This window comes from Emydura macquarii, unplaced genomic scaffold (genome assembly GCF_026122565.2).
Source record: "Emydura macquarii macquarii isolate MOO-44397 ecotype Brisbane River unplaced genomic scaffold, CSIRO-AGI_Emac_v2 contig_691, whole genome shotgun sequence".
NCBI lineage: Eukaryota > Metazoa > Chordata > Testudines > Chelidae > Emydura > Emydura macquarii.
The window spans coordinates 9,103,117-9,119,161 of NW_027130828.1; the positions used below are offsets into that span (position 1 = coordinate 9,103,117).

General features: G+C 39.6%; 1 protein-coding gene across 1 annotated transcript in view; it reads right to left on the reverse strand.

The window, feature by feature from the left end:
- Positions 1–16,045, reverse strand: part of CFAP77 (cilia and flagella associated protein 77) — a 91,642-nt gene that overhangs the window by 63,770 nt on the left and 11,827 nt on the right. The gene's annotated exons all lie outside the window — the stretch shown is intronic.

A 16,045-nucleotide genomic window follows, 5' to 3' on the forward strand; every position in this document is an offset into this window, starting at 1 on the left:
ATTAGTATAATAATTTATTATTATTATGCCCTGCTGCAAATACAGAGGCAGATAAAATTCAAATCTATTAAAACAGCTCCACTTTCTCTGAGCCACTGAGGGACACCATTCCAAAGAAAATGAGATAAATTACTAAGATGAATGTATGCATCTTATATTACAGTGTGGTGTTCGTATATATGCAAGCGTAGAAAGATAATTTAACCAAAAAAGATGGAGTTGTGTTAAGTTTTACCATTCAGAATTCCACACCGAGGGACTTGAATAAGTGTCAAAAGGTCAATTAGGTATTTTTTTATGTACTGATTATTATATTTAGAAAAGTGTATATGTTAACTTTGCATAAATGAATGTACATATTGTTGAAATACCTACCTTATTTGTATTTCAAATGTGTCATGATTCTACATCTATTTTAAAACAACTTTAAACCAGCTGTTGCAGGGAGGTAGATATTATACTGATATGACTGGATATTATACTGATGGAATATGTATCCCAACGAGAAGGGAAGATAGGAAGAGTAGTAAGAGGCCAATATGACTCCATCAGGAGCTCTTTAATGAACTAAAAATAAAAAGAAATCCTACAAAAAGTACAAACATGAATAAATCTCTAAGGATGAGTACAAAAGAATAGCACAAAAATGTAAGGACAAAATCAGAAAGACTAAGGGTATGTCTACATTGTGGGCACTGCGTAGGGCTCTACGGATTGATGTAGTGGGATCAACTGAGCAGGCAGTGGAGACCCACTGAGTTGATCCTGAAAGTGCTACCCGGCCAACGCAGTTAATCCACCCCTGCGAGAAGAGTGACACTGTGTTGACCGGAGGACGTTTTCTGTCGATGCAGCACAGTGGAGATGCCGCAGTAAGTGAAAGTTAGTAAGTCGATGGAAGATGTGCAAGTTTCAGTACATAGCTTGCATATCTCCTGTCAATGGCCACCGGCAGTGTAGACCACGCCTAAGGCACAAAATGAGTTACACCTAGCAAGACACATGTTCTATAAATATATTAGGAGCAAGAAATAGATGAAGCAAAGTCTAGGTTCTCTACTTAGCAGAAAAGGAGAGTTAATAACAGATGACATTGCAACGGTTGAGGTGTTTAATGTCTATTTTGCTTCAGTCTTCACTAAAAGGTTGACTGTAGCCAGATACTTAACACAATCAGTGTTAATGACAATGAGGAAGGAACATAAGCCAAAATAGGAGAGAAGTCTGTCAATAATAGCATGGGTGCTCCATTTGATCTTGCTCCCACTGAAGTCAATAGGAGTTTCCTATCATCTTTCCTCCTCTTAATTACCTTTTTTTAATGTAGTTAGCGCAGCTGAAAAACAAAACTGTTCACATACTTTGGATACAGAAACAACTGAGCAACCAAAGGGAGGCTTTCCTTTCTTAAGATTCGAAATGAAATTCTTTCCTTACCTGATGCAAAGATGGATTAGCAGAGGTGAAAACTATACAGGATGGTTTATTGTGCAATACCCACTATCCACTTGTGGAGACATAGGTTAAAATCCTTATTAGGTCATGGCAGAGTCAGTGAATTTGGTGATCATGACCTAAGGGATATACATCCACATCGCTAGTCTGCTACACAGTTGGACACAGCTGATATTCTCTGCTCAGGAAAGGGCTGAAATGCAGATATAAAGGGATGTGTCAGCGCAAAACTAGAGCGCATTGAGAGGCCTGTGTGTTGAAGTTTGCACTGTGTCTCCCCTACACTCCGTCTACCTCTAGCCATCTATTCAGCCAATTGTTATATTACTTACTTTGAAAGGTAGAATATGAATTTTGTATCACAAACACAAAATTCTTAAAAAAAACAATCATGTGGGTTTAGACAGCTTCACTTTTATGAACGCTGGGTATTCTCACAGCAGAGTTCATGAGATAGAAATCCAGCTAAACCTCAGTGGTCCAAAATGTAAACAAACTTAAGAAGAAGAAAAGAGTCAGCAATCACTTCATCTTTCCTACGAAGTCTGCCACCCTGATCTTGAAAACAACATCCAAGTCATACAGGACAACAAGACCTCGCCATCTTACTAAAGAAGCAGGGGGAAAATGGATAGATTGGTTAAACCATGAGATGATGCCATAAACTAGCTATGATCCTGCAGATTCAGATATTTACAAACCCTTGAGGTCCGTAGATCAGATTTTTACTCCAGTACTTGCACATGGATAGTAATATATATTACTGTATATATACATTTAACGATTTGGCACATGCTTTTGTACTACATGCTTTTCCCTTTTTTCTGTGGGGATTAGATTTCATGTAAACTGGTTGTAAAGTCTATTCTTAAAGTAAAAACTGGGAAACAATTACAAACAAACCCTACTGGATAGAGATCTGCTGCCTTGAGAGTTATAAGATGCTTGAAACGCAACTGCATATGCACAGGTGTGGATTCATAAGGCTCCATTTAACATCCTATCTGATTTGGACTCATATAATAATTACCCCTCCCCATTTCTTAAAATAAAACACTAAAGTCATGAAAGAGATGGTTGCAACTTGTTCCTCCTTCATTTGAATGTCAGTTGCCAAGCCCAACAATTTTATTTTTAATACATTTTTATTTTATTTTATTGCTGGCATTTGTTCAAATTGCAATTAGCAAAACTCTCCAAATGACAAGCTGTGGATTACATGGATGTTCCTCCAGATGTGGCATTTCCCTTCTTGGCAGAGAGTAAAGCAGTTATTCAGGTGGCTTTGGATATATGCCTTTGTTCAGTATATGGTGGTTCAGTATAAGGAAAAACTCCTCCTGAGTTGCCGTATCTTTTAACACCCCATTCTTCCATTGAATCCTCTTTGGTTTGTAGTATTCAGCGCCCTCTTTTACATGCAGGAGGAATTTAAGCAAAATTTAAGATTTCGGTGTAGTCCGTTAACTAGCTGTAGGAGATGAGATTAGGAAAAGACACCTTTTCCCATATTCAAATAAGTGCTCATTACACTGGATGTAATTTCACTTACACGTTGATATTCATCACTTGTATGAGGGTCTCAGCCTTCTGCTTCCCATGTAATGAAATGGGGAAACTGCAGACAAATTCCTGCTGGCCCTGAAATGGCGTGGATGGATCCAGTGGCCAGCTCTGTCTTATTTTTGTAAATCAGAGAGGTAATCTAGTCTCTGCACAGCATAAAAAATTGTGCATTTTTCTGGTTGCAGGACATGAAAGACATTACAGCAAAACTTGGGGTCTTGCAGTTCATTGACTATGGCTGAATTACAAACATTGGTTGAAATCCACAAAGTGATTGTCTGTATAGAAATAATTAATTATGATCGCCAGTGATAAATGAAAACTAGGGGTCCATCACATTCTGCTGCTTTTGTGCATGGAGAGGATAACAGACCTACATAAGCAAGTTGGGGAGAGAATTCCCAGTGACATTTCCCCTTCTTCCCAATATGCCACAGATGCCCCTCCAAATAAACTGTTCAGGACTGGGATTCCAAGAGGACATGGGGTAAAGTGTTCAGTAATGGAGTTGGCAATACGGCTGCTTTATCGGCCATGGCATTATCCCTCTTCAATCTAACAGAAATTCTGACTCAATAGTTCTGGCCATGACAATTAATATCCTCATTTATTAACCTTGCACCTTCCATACCCTCTGGTAGTTTTGGGGGTCTAGTGTTCTGGCATGGCTAAGACTCTTTAGGATCAAAAGAAGAGCCTCAGTAGTACAGAGGACAGAGTACAGAGGAACTGTCTCTACACATAAATGCCTTGAGATCCTCATGTATCCTGGGATATCCATGCCATTGGAGAGCCATTCTCCCCAATGCCTTCCTGTGGAGGGGATGACACCTGACCTGAGAATCATACAAGTTTAAATGCAGGTTACGGGCAGCTCTGTTGAAGCCGGTGATTTCGAGGCACTTTCCCCTTTCTATGGGGGAGAGGATGATCTGAGCCTAAGCGAGGTCATGATAGTGAAACTCCAAGTATAATGACCACACTTATATTTAGTGTTACATGGCATGTAAGGGAACAAATACAAGTGATCCCAATATTACCAGATGAACGTTGATCATACAACATTAAAATAAGTTGCCTCTTTTAATGCTTGGCAATTGCTGGTCCTTTGTTTATGATTTTGGTTTTGCTTTGTTTTTGAGGGATAAAGACCCTACCAGCAGGAAGAAACATGTAACTTTCTCTTTTTTATTTTCTAGCATGTAATTTCTTTTGATTCACAGCTAATAAATAGGTCATCTTGTACTTTGGAAATGCCAACATGCAGTATTTCAGTGAAATAGCGACTCTACATTAAAAAGCTGTCAACTTCACTGCAATTTTCCTGCACCCCGCACTGTGGAAAGATATCCTGTCATTCATGGTTCAATGCTGTTTTCCTGAAATATCTCCACTTCTGCATAAATAATGAATGTTGTTGCATGAAAATAACTGGCACAAAGTCTGATTTTCATTCCACTCTAAGGAGCTGCTGTGCCGACTCTGAATTTATTGGTTGATCTTCTTACAAATCTCATTGAAGTTACAGATGTGGTGATAGCACAGTCCCTGCAACCACCTGCATGCAGGTGTTCTTACCTACGGTAATAACCCATATTGTACCTGTCTGTTTTAAGTTACCATAAATGCTGCCTGAAAAGGACCTGTTCCATTTAGTACTGGAAATGTAAAGATTAGGTGGGTAAAGAACAATTTAGAACATTTGTTTCCTTTGAATAGACTTTCATTTTTACTGCATTATGGAGTTCTGGATTCCCTCACACAGCCTAGATCAATCACGCTCTCTTGAGGAGTGCTTAAAATGGAGTTAATTTTTAAAAGTGACTATGTAAGGCTAGGTCTACGTTGCCGCTGAATTTTGGCGACAGTCGACGGGAGATCTCCCGTTGACTTCCTAACTTCTACTTACCACAGTGTCCCCACTTTGCTGCGCTGACAGGAAACGTCCTCCTGTCAACACAGCGTTACTCTTTTTGGTGGGGGTGGATTAGTGGCGTTGACTTCTGGATCGATTGAGCGGGTCTCCACTTCCACTCAATCCATCCCAAAGAATCGATCCGGCAGCACCGACTGTGCCACTGTCAGTATAGACGTAGGCTAAGAAAAGCATCTGCTTGCTCTGCAGATCTTCTCTCTGTGTAGCCAGATCTGCTTACTTGCCTAAGATTTTACTACTTTTCACTCCTGTCAGCACACCAGAGACAACACAAAGATGGGGGAACCTGGATTCTACTCTGGCTCTTGTATTAACTAGAGAATTGTTAACTTAGGTTCCAAGTGCAGAATCTTTATTGCTGGTGGTGCTTGAACATGAAAGAACCCATCTCAACCTTCAGATTCCTGAGTTTATTCATAGATACATAGATTATAACGCCAGAAGGGACCACTGTGATCATATAATCTGAGCTCCAGCATAACACAGGCCATAGGACTTCCATGAATTAATTCCTGTTTCAAGTCCAATAACTGTGGTTAAACTAAAGCCTCTCTTTAAATCAAGATCAGATATTTTACTAAAATATTTCCAGTAATGGAGAATCCATCACAACCCTTGGCAAATTGTCCGAGTTCTACTCAGTGTTAAAAATTTGCAACTTATTTCCAGTCTGTATTTTTCTATCTTCAACTTCCAGCCACTGGATTTACACCTTTACCTGCTAGACTGAAGAACCCTCTATTAGATTTCTAACCTTATAGATTAGTAGGTCTATTACATCAATGCTATTACCTTTATCAACAAAACATGTAATCTCATTTAAAAACCCAAAGTTAGACAAGATCTATTTTCAATAAACCCACGTTGATTAGCATGAATCATATTATCCCCATAAATTGTTTATTAATAGAGTCCCTGATCAGCTGTTCCATTATTTTGCCTGCAATCGATGTCAGGCTGACAGGTCTATAATTATCCAGGTCATCCATTTACCCTTTAAAAATACTGGCACAATATTAGCTTCCTTTCAGTACTCGTTCAGAGAACCGCCATTTGGGAAAAAATGGGCCAGATCCTTAGCTGATGTAAATGGGTATAACTACATTGACTTTAATACAGCTATGTCAATTTACATCTGCTGAGGAGCTGATATCACTTTTACAGAGTCGATTTTCAAAGTAGATGCATGCTTGAAGCTTGAACAGATTATTCTGATACTGTTTGGTACTGGTTTCATTCTCTTAAACGTTTGTCCGCATTAAAACTGGGTAACATGAGCACGCTGGAAGGGAGAAGTAGTGTAGGTATCCTTTAAAACAGTGAATCCCAGTTGATGTACAATTGAAAATAGCTTTAAACCCACCATCCAGCTAAACTGCCTGTGTCCCAAACTAAAGATCTGATTCTGTAAATGGTTACTTTTGTGAGTAAGCCTTACACACAGTAATCATCCAATTAGTGAGCAGTCTCTATTTCTGAGTGAGTTTTAGATACCAGAGAGGAGATAAATGGTTTCAGGTGGAAATCACTGGCCTACAATTATGTAAAATTGATGGTTTTAGTTGAGTTTCTGAGTTTTTGGGTGCATCCAGACTTGAAATTCATGGAATGCAAGCCCCAGACAAGCTGAAAAATAGGGGGTGGGGAAGGAGTTTGGACAGAAACCCCTATGAATCAAATTGCTGAGTTTTGCAAGAGTTGAATGTTGGTGAATCCACACATTGTGCAGAAATCTGGGTCCATTAGGTTCTACAGTAATTTAATGTTTAGTGTGTGTTAATTTCCTCATGCCTGTCGTTGCTAGAAGCATTAGCTGGGACAGAAAGTCAGAGGACTGACCCTAACAAGGAAGAGTCCTGGGACATGCTAATAGTATTAAAAGATTAGGGCATGGTGAGTTCTATTAAATGGAATATTAATTGAATTCTTGACATCTTAGCTGACCTGTGACACATTCATGGGATAAACATTGCATTTAATAGAGCATCAAGCCTCTAAATACCATCAAGCATCAGTACCAATTCTTCAAGATGAGGTATAGGCTCGGCTCAGCCTTTGGGGTGAGGATGCATTGAAAATAGCTCCCTTGAAATCTTGGAAGCAGTGTATTAAAATCGATTTCAAATTTCTTTATTCTCTTTTCAGTTCAAATTTAAAACCTGTCCCCTATATCCCCAACAACAACAACAACACTACCACCACACACACAGAGAGACAGAGTTTTTGTTGTTGGCACTTAATACATACAGAAACACACACTTCAAAGGCCAGGCACTAAGATTTTAAACCTATCAGGCACTGTACAAGAAAGGTTTAAAGAAAATTCTTCTCAATCCATCCTCCAAAAGGAGATTAAAACATTAAAAAGACCAATTAAAGAAAGGAATCTCATGGCAACATTTTCATTAACCCTCCCTAGTTCTTCTTTCTGTCTCATTAGCCATTAGAGAGAGGAAGGATCATTTTAATTAGCAGCATTGTAAAGCTTTATTTAAGGCAGCCGTCCCTCCTGCTGCTCTCTGGATTACCCTGTCGGCTTATAAATACAATACCAAATCATTACAGCCAAAAACAACATCACTGAAGGGTTTGAAAGAAAGGGGATCCACTACGGTCAGCATTTAGAGCTCTTTAACAATGTCCTTTCTCCTTATTCAGGCATAATTCAAGCATAATATTGGGCTTTATTAAAAAAACCCTCAATATCCTCTTACAGCAAAGCCCTTTCTAGTTTGAGGCTGCCATGTGTTCACTTTCTTCCCTTTTGTTTTCAATGCAGTAAAAGCACAGAGCCACATCTGATAGGATCCACGATGCCAAATAGGATCACAGGTTTTCCAAACTCCCAAATTAGAATTACTTGTTAAATTCTCAAATCAAAAGGACTGAGGCACACAAACAGCCATGTGGGGAGAAGAAAAGAAACCTGTGCTGGTTTGTATAGTGTGGCACAGTTTCATAAACAGGCTCTTATGAATTATGGTGGCATAAAACTGGTTGATAAAAATAAACAATTTACGCAGATCATATGAATAGGCAATTCTCTTTCTCTAGTCATCACTTGGTGCATTTCATTTTTGTACAGAAATGACCTCAGGTAACACAGTTTGTCACAAAATCATAAGTTAACATTTCACCAATATTGAAACAGCTAACCGGAATTTGGTCTCAGAGCTAACGCAAAAATAAAAGGACAAATTCTGCTCTCTGTTACACTTATGCAATCTTCACTGAAGCCAATGGAGTTGTGCAGCTGTAAATGAAAGCTGTAACTGACCTGCAGACTCTTATTTGTAAACAAGAGATGGGTCCAAGTCATTAAATACTGACCTGGAATCAGAGCCAAATCCAAACGTCCTCATGCTCTGGGAAATGTTCTTGTTCAGCACCTTATAGACAGACCTGAGCAGTGATGTCTGGATCCACCTCTAAACTTCCCCAAAGTTGGGGGGAATTCAGTTGCTATGTTCCAACTCAGGACCATCTCTAATTTTTACTAACCAAGACAAGTCCCCCTTCCTTTGGGCCATACTGTCGCAGTCTGTCTCTTGCATCAATGTCCTGTACATTACAAACAGTGCATTTCTTGAAATGGAAACTGCACAAAAACCTCATATTAAAGAAATTGTATTATACCATTAAGATTCATCATTCCGACCTGTGCCCTACTTTTCTTGACCTGAATATCTAAATTTAGATTCGTCAGTAAACCTGTTAATTCAAACATTATCTCTAACGGTTCATCACTGAACCACAGAGTTGCCCAGCATTTTCCTTGAAGAGAAACATTGTTTACATATGAATTCTTAAGCAATTCTTAATACTTCACTGTGCAGTTTTAAGCATCAATGCCTGTCATTTTTGGAGTCTTAGTTTAGATTCTCAGAGATATAACATCAAACAGGTGAAGTTAATTGAAAATCTGAAATCATCTTTGGTTTGGTGGAAAGTTTCACAAATGTTTTTGCCAGAGTTTGCAGCGATTACATCTCATGGTAAGATGAACAAAAATCATTGGACTTCATCTAGTGGCTTCAAATATTTAAGAATGTTTACAATAGAAAACATGCAGTCCAATTCTGCCTCTACTGACATCATTAGTCAAACTTCCACTGACTTCAGTCACAGCATGGGTAGACCAATATTTTAATGAGGAGTGAGTATGAGGACAAGGATGTGTGAAATACCCAGTCCCTTAAAATGGTGATTCATCTTACTACAATGATGCTAAGGAAAACAAATACAGTTAAACCTTAGCTAGCCAAATCACGGGTATCCATAAAACTAATTTATTTGAACCAAAGTTACGTTTCTGTGTATAACATATGCTGAAAAATGACTTGCTTATCTGAAATTCTGTTATCTGAATTATTTCATATCCCCCAGCTCATTTGGTAAATGAGATTTGACTACACATACATAATGAGATGTAATCTAATGGTCTCAGAAAAACAACTGAAGCAATTACACTGTGATGCGGAAGAAAAGGAAGAACACAGGTGAAAATTAAATACACTGAGGCATTAGTTCCAGAATGACACTAGTGGAATAGCCATCGATAATCTGTATCCTGGAACTTCAGTTTGGCATTTCCCATGATGCCTTGCCTTTGTCTATAGCATTTCTTGCTATTGACACTGTTTTCTGTATTTCAGGTGCTTCAAAACAGCAACCTGGACCTGGAAAGAGATGCTCTGGGGTGGCAGAGGGAATGATTGACACTGGGCATAAATGATTTTTTGTCCAAGCTTTGGCATGCTTTTGGCTTATCTCTAGAAAATCTACTCTAATTAACATGATCTAACTAGATGTGTCACTCGGAAATATATATCAGCTTCCTTCTTGTTTGATATCCCTTGCCAGTCACCAATGGATCCTCTTCAGATACTAAAATGATACTGACAGCCTGGTTAATACAAAAAAGTACCTCCCTGTAAGGAAGATAAAACCTATACAATTTATGTAGCATTTCTATACTTACTATATTGGAAATTGCCCTTGTACATTAACTATAAGGTTTGTCCTGAGCCTACACAATATACTCTGCTTAATTTGGGTGTGATTAATTGGGAAATCAGTTTAACTGAGTCAATGCCCTAGGGAACATATTTAAGATAACGATAGTAAATGGCAGTGTTTAAGTGGGACAGTTACCAAAAATTCTGCTTAATGGGGACACATTCAGTTAAGCTATGTTGACGCTACAAGGCCTATGCTCCCATAACCCCCTAGTGTAGATGCAAGGTATGCTGACAGGAGTTCTTCTGCCTGTGTAGGAACACCATCGCCTTCAATGACATTAGCTGTGTTGACCGCAGCACCCTGTTGGCATAGCTGTGTCTACACTGGGGTTTTGTTGGCATAGATATGTTGGGCAAGGGTATGGTTTTTTTCACATCCCTGACCAACATAGCTATGCCGGTATAAGTTTTAAGTGTAGATCAAGCCTTCATATCAATGAAGTGATGCTTAGCAGGTGTGATTGACATTTGTTGATTACTGGGTGCAATGCACTTCACCCACATAAAGCTCAGCCAACCGGCCTTTGTGCATTGCCCTACATGGTGGATGAAGGGATATCTACCCCAGGGAAGCCACATGGGCCTCTATGGCTGCTTCTGTGTTCCATATGCAAGGTTATAGGCCACTGGATTTGCATATGTCCTTCCCCCAACGCTTTCTTGTGTGCTGACAAAGGCTATGTCAAAACTACAGAGTCTGTGTTGGCTTAGCTAGTGTAGACACAGTGTACACTGACAGGAGGAAGAATTCTACCAGCATACCAACACCACCTTTCCAGACAAAGCTAGCGATGCCCCTCACAACAATTCTTCTGTCAGCATAGATGCATCTACACTGGGGATTTTGTTGGCATAACTATGTCAGTGGGGTGGGGTTCTTCCACACCCCTGACTGACGTAGCTATGCCAGTATATGTTTTAAATGTAGATCTGGCCAAAGAACCAACTTCCATGAAGTGGCGGGTCTGGTGCCCCCAGGGTGGATGCTGTGAAGACATCCTTTCACACAGGGACACTGTGGAGTTTTCAAGGCACAAGGAATGAGTACTGCGAGCAATGAGTTTCACCCAGAAGAGGCTGTGTTGAGTGAGTTTGGTCTGTTTGAACCCAATTCTGCTCCCACTTCAGTCAATGCATTTTGAGGTTTGTTATATAAAACCAGTACTTTTTCTAGAGGACATGATGGCTCAAAGGATTGGGAGTAGGATAATAAAACCTTCCAGCTCCAGATCAGTAGTGGCTAAAAGAGGTGACCACCTGATGGTTGTTCAACAGTCTCTGTGAAATGAGTTTGATCAATCAAGAAGGACATACAAAGAGGACAATAACTGAATTACATCCCCTCCTTCCTCTAATTTTCCACACTTTCTATCTCCCAAAACTACTCCAACCCCAGAAAATGTTCAGCTCCCCAATAAAAGGTTTAAAAAAGTGAATAGGAATGGTTAAAATACACCTGTATCAAGCTATGGTTGTCTTTAAATAATTTGAAAAAGGCAACAAATAATAATACAGCAATGTACAGTCAACATACAATATGCTGTTATTTTTCATGTTGTCATAAAATATGTATTTATGTGTCAAGACACTGTAATTGAAATATGTTCTCATAAATGACCTGAAATAGCAATAAATAAATTATTTTCCTTAAAGGAAAAAAAAAAAAAAAAGGCAAGTTTGGTCTTGATCTGCTTCCTAGTGGTCAGCGATCACACCACAAACACCCCCACCTCAGCTTGCACTAATTGGCAATCTCTGGAGACAGACCAAGGACTGAATAGGTCACACAACCTGAACTATTGGCACTAGAAGTTGATCATCAAAATTAAGGTATATTTGCAGGGGAAGCTGCCCAAGCTGCAGGCCTACAATTTCAAGGGCTGTCCATTTCCAATGAGTACAAGTGCTAAATTCACCTGAAAACTGGGGGTGATGATAAATCACTTTGTCTAAAAGCATTACATTTAAAAATTACATACATTCACTCTAATTTTCCTATAGTATCTTTTAAAACATTATATGCCTATTTATTTATTATCAAATGCTTTACTTATAGAGTCAAATGCTGTTCCTGTCCCCACATCCTCAATAAATGAGCCTCGCACAGAGGAATAACATAGGAGCTGGAAGAGACAAAATCCTCTCCCTTACCTGGCAGCAGGATGTGAGAAAGCTGCTCTGCAGCCACTACTATAATCCATGAGTGCTCAGATAATTGGGAGATAGGCGCTTTAGAGAGTAACAGCTCCTGAATGCCCATTTGTATGGAGTATATGGGACACTGGATGGACAAATTATGGGAGATCCACTGGCCACACAATTTGGCCCCTTTTTCTTAAGTCCTCAATGAATGACACCACAGAATCACTCTTGCATGGCTCTTCTCTGATCTGCCTCCCTCCCATGTACCTAAAGATGCTGTGCTTTGGGGTCCATTCATACCAGTGATGATGTAGTGAGTGGCATTTGACTCATGGCATATATTAGAGAGACAAGCTGGATGAGGTAATATCTTGTATTGGACCAACTTCTGTTGGTGAGAGAGAAGCTTTTGAAAGCTTGTCTCTTTCACCAACAGAAGTTGGTCCAATACAAGATATTACGGCAATCACCTTGTCTCTCTAATATCCTGGGACTGACATGGCTACCACACCATGGCATGTGTTACAGATGGTTACAAAACGACTACTAATGACACCACATTTTTACACTGTCTCCATTTGCTGTTAGTTTTCTGATTTTTTTTTTTAAACACAACTTTTTGAAGTCAACAGATCTGCAGATGCCACCTTAAACTCAGATGTTAGAAAGTTATAGTACAGCAACACAAACAATAAAGCTAAGCAAAAGTAGGTTCTGGTTAGTCTCTGAAGTGGCAGATTCTCACATAAAATGTAATTAATGTGCTGAGACATCATCCATTTTTATATACACAGCCTGATTGCTTTATGATGCCTATAATCAGAATGGATACTAACTCTACTGTATTTTTTAAATTGTTATGCACCCAATATTTTTTCTGACTCCGCTTTATATTGAGATTAATAACTATGTAATCACCTCATTAGTTTATTTAGATTGTGTCATTTTAGGAAATTATGGTTTAGATCAGTCTTGTCTTTCCCTTCCATCCCTGCCTTCTCTGAATTAAGTAATATCTGAGGAAACCAATTAATTGCAACTCGACCACTGTAATGGAGTCTGCAATACAATGTGGCAACGTCTAATGGAGTTTTAATTCCCCCATGGTGAGTCAATATTTGCTTAGAGAGGAAAATATCATTCCAAACCATTGCCCCAGATGAGTTTGGTAACTGAAAGGCTAAGTGAGGCTCACTTTCAGATACACAGTGACTGAAAAGGGGGACCCATGGGCCACTTCCTTTTTTATTATGGGTGAAATTCATTAAGGGCCCTATCCTGGGATGTGCCAAGCGCTCCCAACTCCCATTGAACACTGTAGGAGGTGTGGCACTTGGGATTTCCCAGGAGCAGTTGGGCCTTAAAGGCTTACAAGTGCAGAGGGCCCAGTACGGAGGAATCGTCACATGCATGCAAGTGTACATTGGAGAAAATTCCAGTACAAGAGGAGAGATTGGAATCTCAAAGGGTGACATTTTTCCTGGTGTGGAGAAAGCCCACAGAGGGCTCTTATTACTGTTTAAGTCCCACATTGGGGCTGCGTGGGCTGTCACCAAAGTGAGACAATCTGTGATACACAGGGGAAGTGGTCTCTGTGCTTCCCCATAAGAGGCAATGTTGGGACTGGGCCACTGAATCAGCAATTACAAAGATCCAGCGGCCGTATCCTTCCCTCACAAGTAACCCAGTAGGGCTGTGGTTACTCCTGTGGGCCAGTGGCTGTACTGGTTGAGGGAAGGCTCTGTTGCAGCCCTACACCCTGACTCTGGGTTAGGAAGGTGCATTTCACATCACTATTGTTCTCTCCCTCCCTCCACTCCTGAAAAAACCCAACTAACCGTGCTCTTACACAGGTGTAGTGAATGTCACCATAACCCTAATTAAAAAGAAGGGCGAGACCCCAGTCCTGTTCCCAGTGAAAGCAATAGGTTTCCCATTTTCTTCAATGGTGGCAGGAGCACATGCCACATTGCTGTTGAAAAAAAAAAAACCTTAAAGAATCATCATCAAACAGGATGCCATCACCTTGGCAATATGAGGATGCAGGATAGCACTGAAATAATTGGCTTATTCCATTAGAAAATACTGGAAATTTGAAAGATTAAAGGTGGTTGTAAAATGTTTTCTTTAACTTTTTAAATAAGTATATTGGTTAATTTACTAACTGACTTTGCACCAACATCGAATTGTTCCGATTTCCGCTACTTTCTAATGGGAAAGCATGTTCCTTCCTTTCTGCCTTGCATGCATCAAAGGATCCCTGCCTTTAAATGACAATCCCCACAGTGACCAAGATGACAGACCTATTTACAGAGGGTGAAACTAACCTCCGTGCAGAGGGCTCATTCAAGGCCCTACATGCCATCCAAAGGTGGAGTCCTGTGCCCACGCGTAGCTCATACAGGATGTGCTCCTAAGCTCTTTATGTGGCACTTCAATGGAAAGGAGGACCTGGTGTGGGACCAGTGCACTGGGATGAATCTAAACCTCACTAGAGCTATTTAAACGCTGAGAGGTGTTTCCAAAATATGGGTCTGAAAATTCCTTTTTAAAGTCACATTTGTCTTGAGTAAGTATTTCGCTATCTAAAGTCCTATTATTTATGATTCCTGGTTCAGCAGCATCTAGGAGTCCCAGTCCTGGATGCCATTGTGCTACATGCTGTACAAACACAGACCAATAGGACAGTCCCTGTCCCATAGAGCTTACAGTCTAAAATACAACAGGTGGATACAGACAGATGGGGGAGCACATGGAAAACAATGAGACAATAGAACTTATAACTAATCACAAGACTTTTCTTATGGTATTGTTCACAGTTCTTACCACAGCCAAAAAAGACAATTGGGATTCTCAAAGGACTCTCTTCCATTGAAATCCTATGGGAGGTGGCACCTAACTCCCGTAGGCATCTTTGAAACTCTCATCTTACGCTGCTATTGATTAATGAACGTTCTGCTTGGTGAATGCTGACAAACGTCTAAAGTCAGGCTGCCTTTCCCAACCTTTTGACAATTTAAAAGATTTGAAACAAAGTCAGTTTATCTATGATGCAACCAATTTCAGCAGCATCTGATTAGCATAGAGGGGCTGCAGTTTCCTGACAACATTTTGGGATGATTTTTTATTTCTAAAACAAATTGATGGCCTCAAGAAACAACGGTACATTTTAAAAAAATGTATTATTTTCACAATTGTGTAGGGAAATAAAGTTTTGCTATCCTTCCTCTCATAATAAGTCTGTCCAAAAATGATGTTGCTCATTCTGTTGAAAGATGGTTTCATTTTCTACTCAAAATTGGTATGACAAATTTGCTTTGCCAAATGAACATTGTGTACTGAACTTGTCAAATCCTCTCTCCTGACACAAATAAAAGATAACATTGGGTGGCAGCATGTAAAACAGTCCTGACAAGACCGCTGGGCTAGAAGCAACGAAATACGTGTTTCTCTTTTCTTTTTCTTAAGAAAGATAGGGGAAAGATCCATAGAAGTGAAAGGCCACTTGTTACAACTAAAAATACATTATCTAATGATTTAATAAGCCATTTCTGTGCAGGTTTTAAGGAATATCATAGTGATCCCATCTTCAATTAGCAAAAACATGACGAAGTCTCAACTTTTTCCAGGTATCAAAAAGTTGCTAAGTCTAGTGTACAGCTGAATGAAAGGGTTATTCATTCAAAAGTTACACTTGCACAGTGCAGGCTGTAATTACTAGTTAGAACGCTGTGGCACATTATCCAAAGTAAGTTTAAAAATAAGTAAGGTAAATGATAGCACTTTCATTAGATCTGTAGTCACACCATGTGAGTGACTTTTTTTCCTATTAAAATTGTTGATTGAAGGCCGTTAGCTGTTTATCAGCTCAAAATTACATTTCTTCTCTCAGGGGTTGCCTCTGTTAAAAATCACAACAACTGTC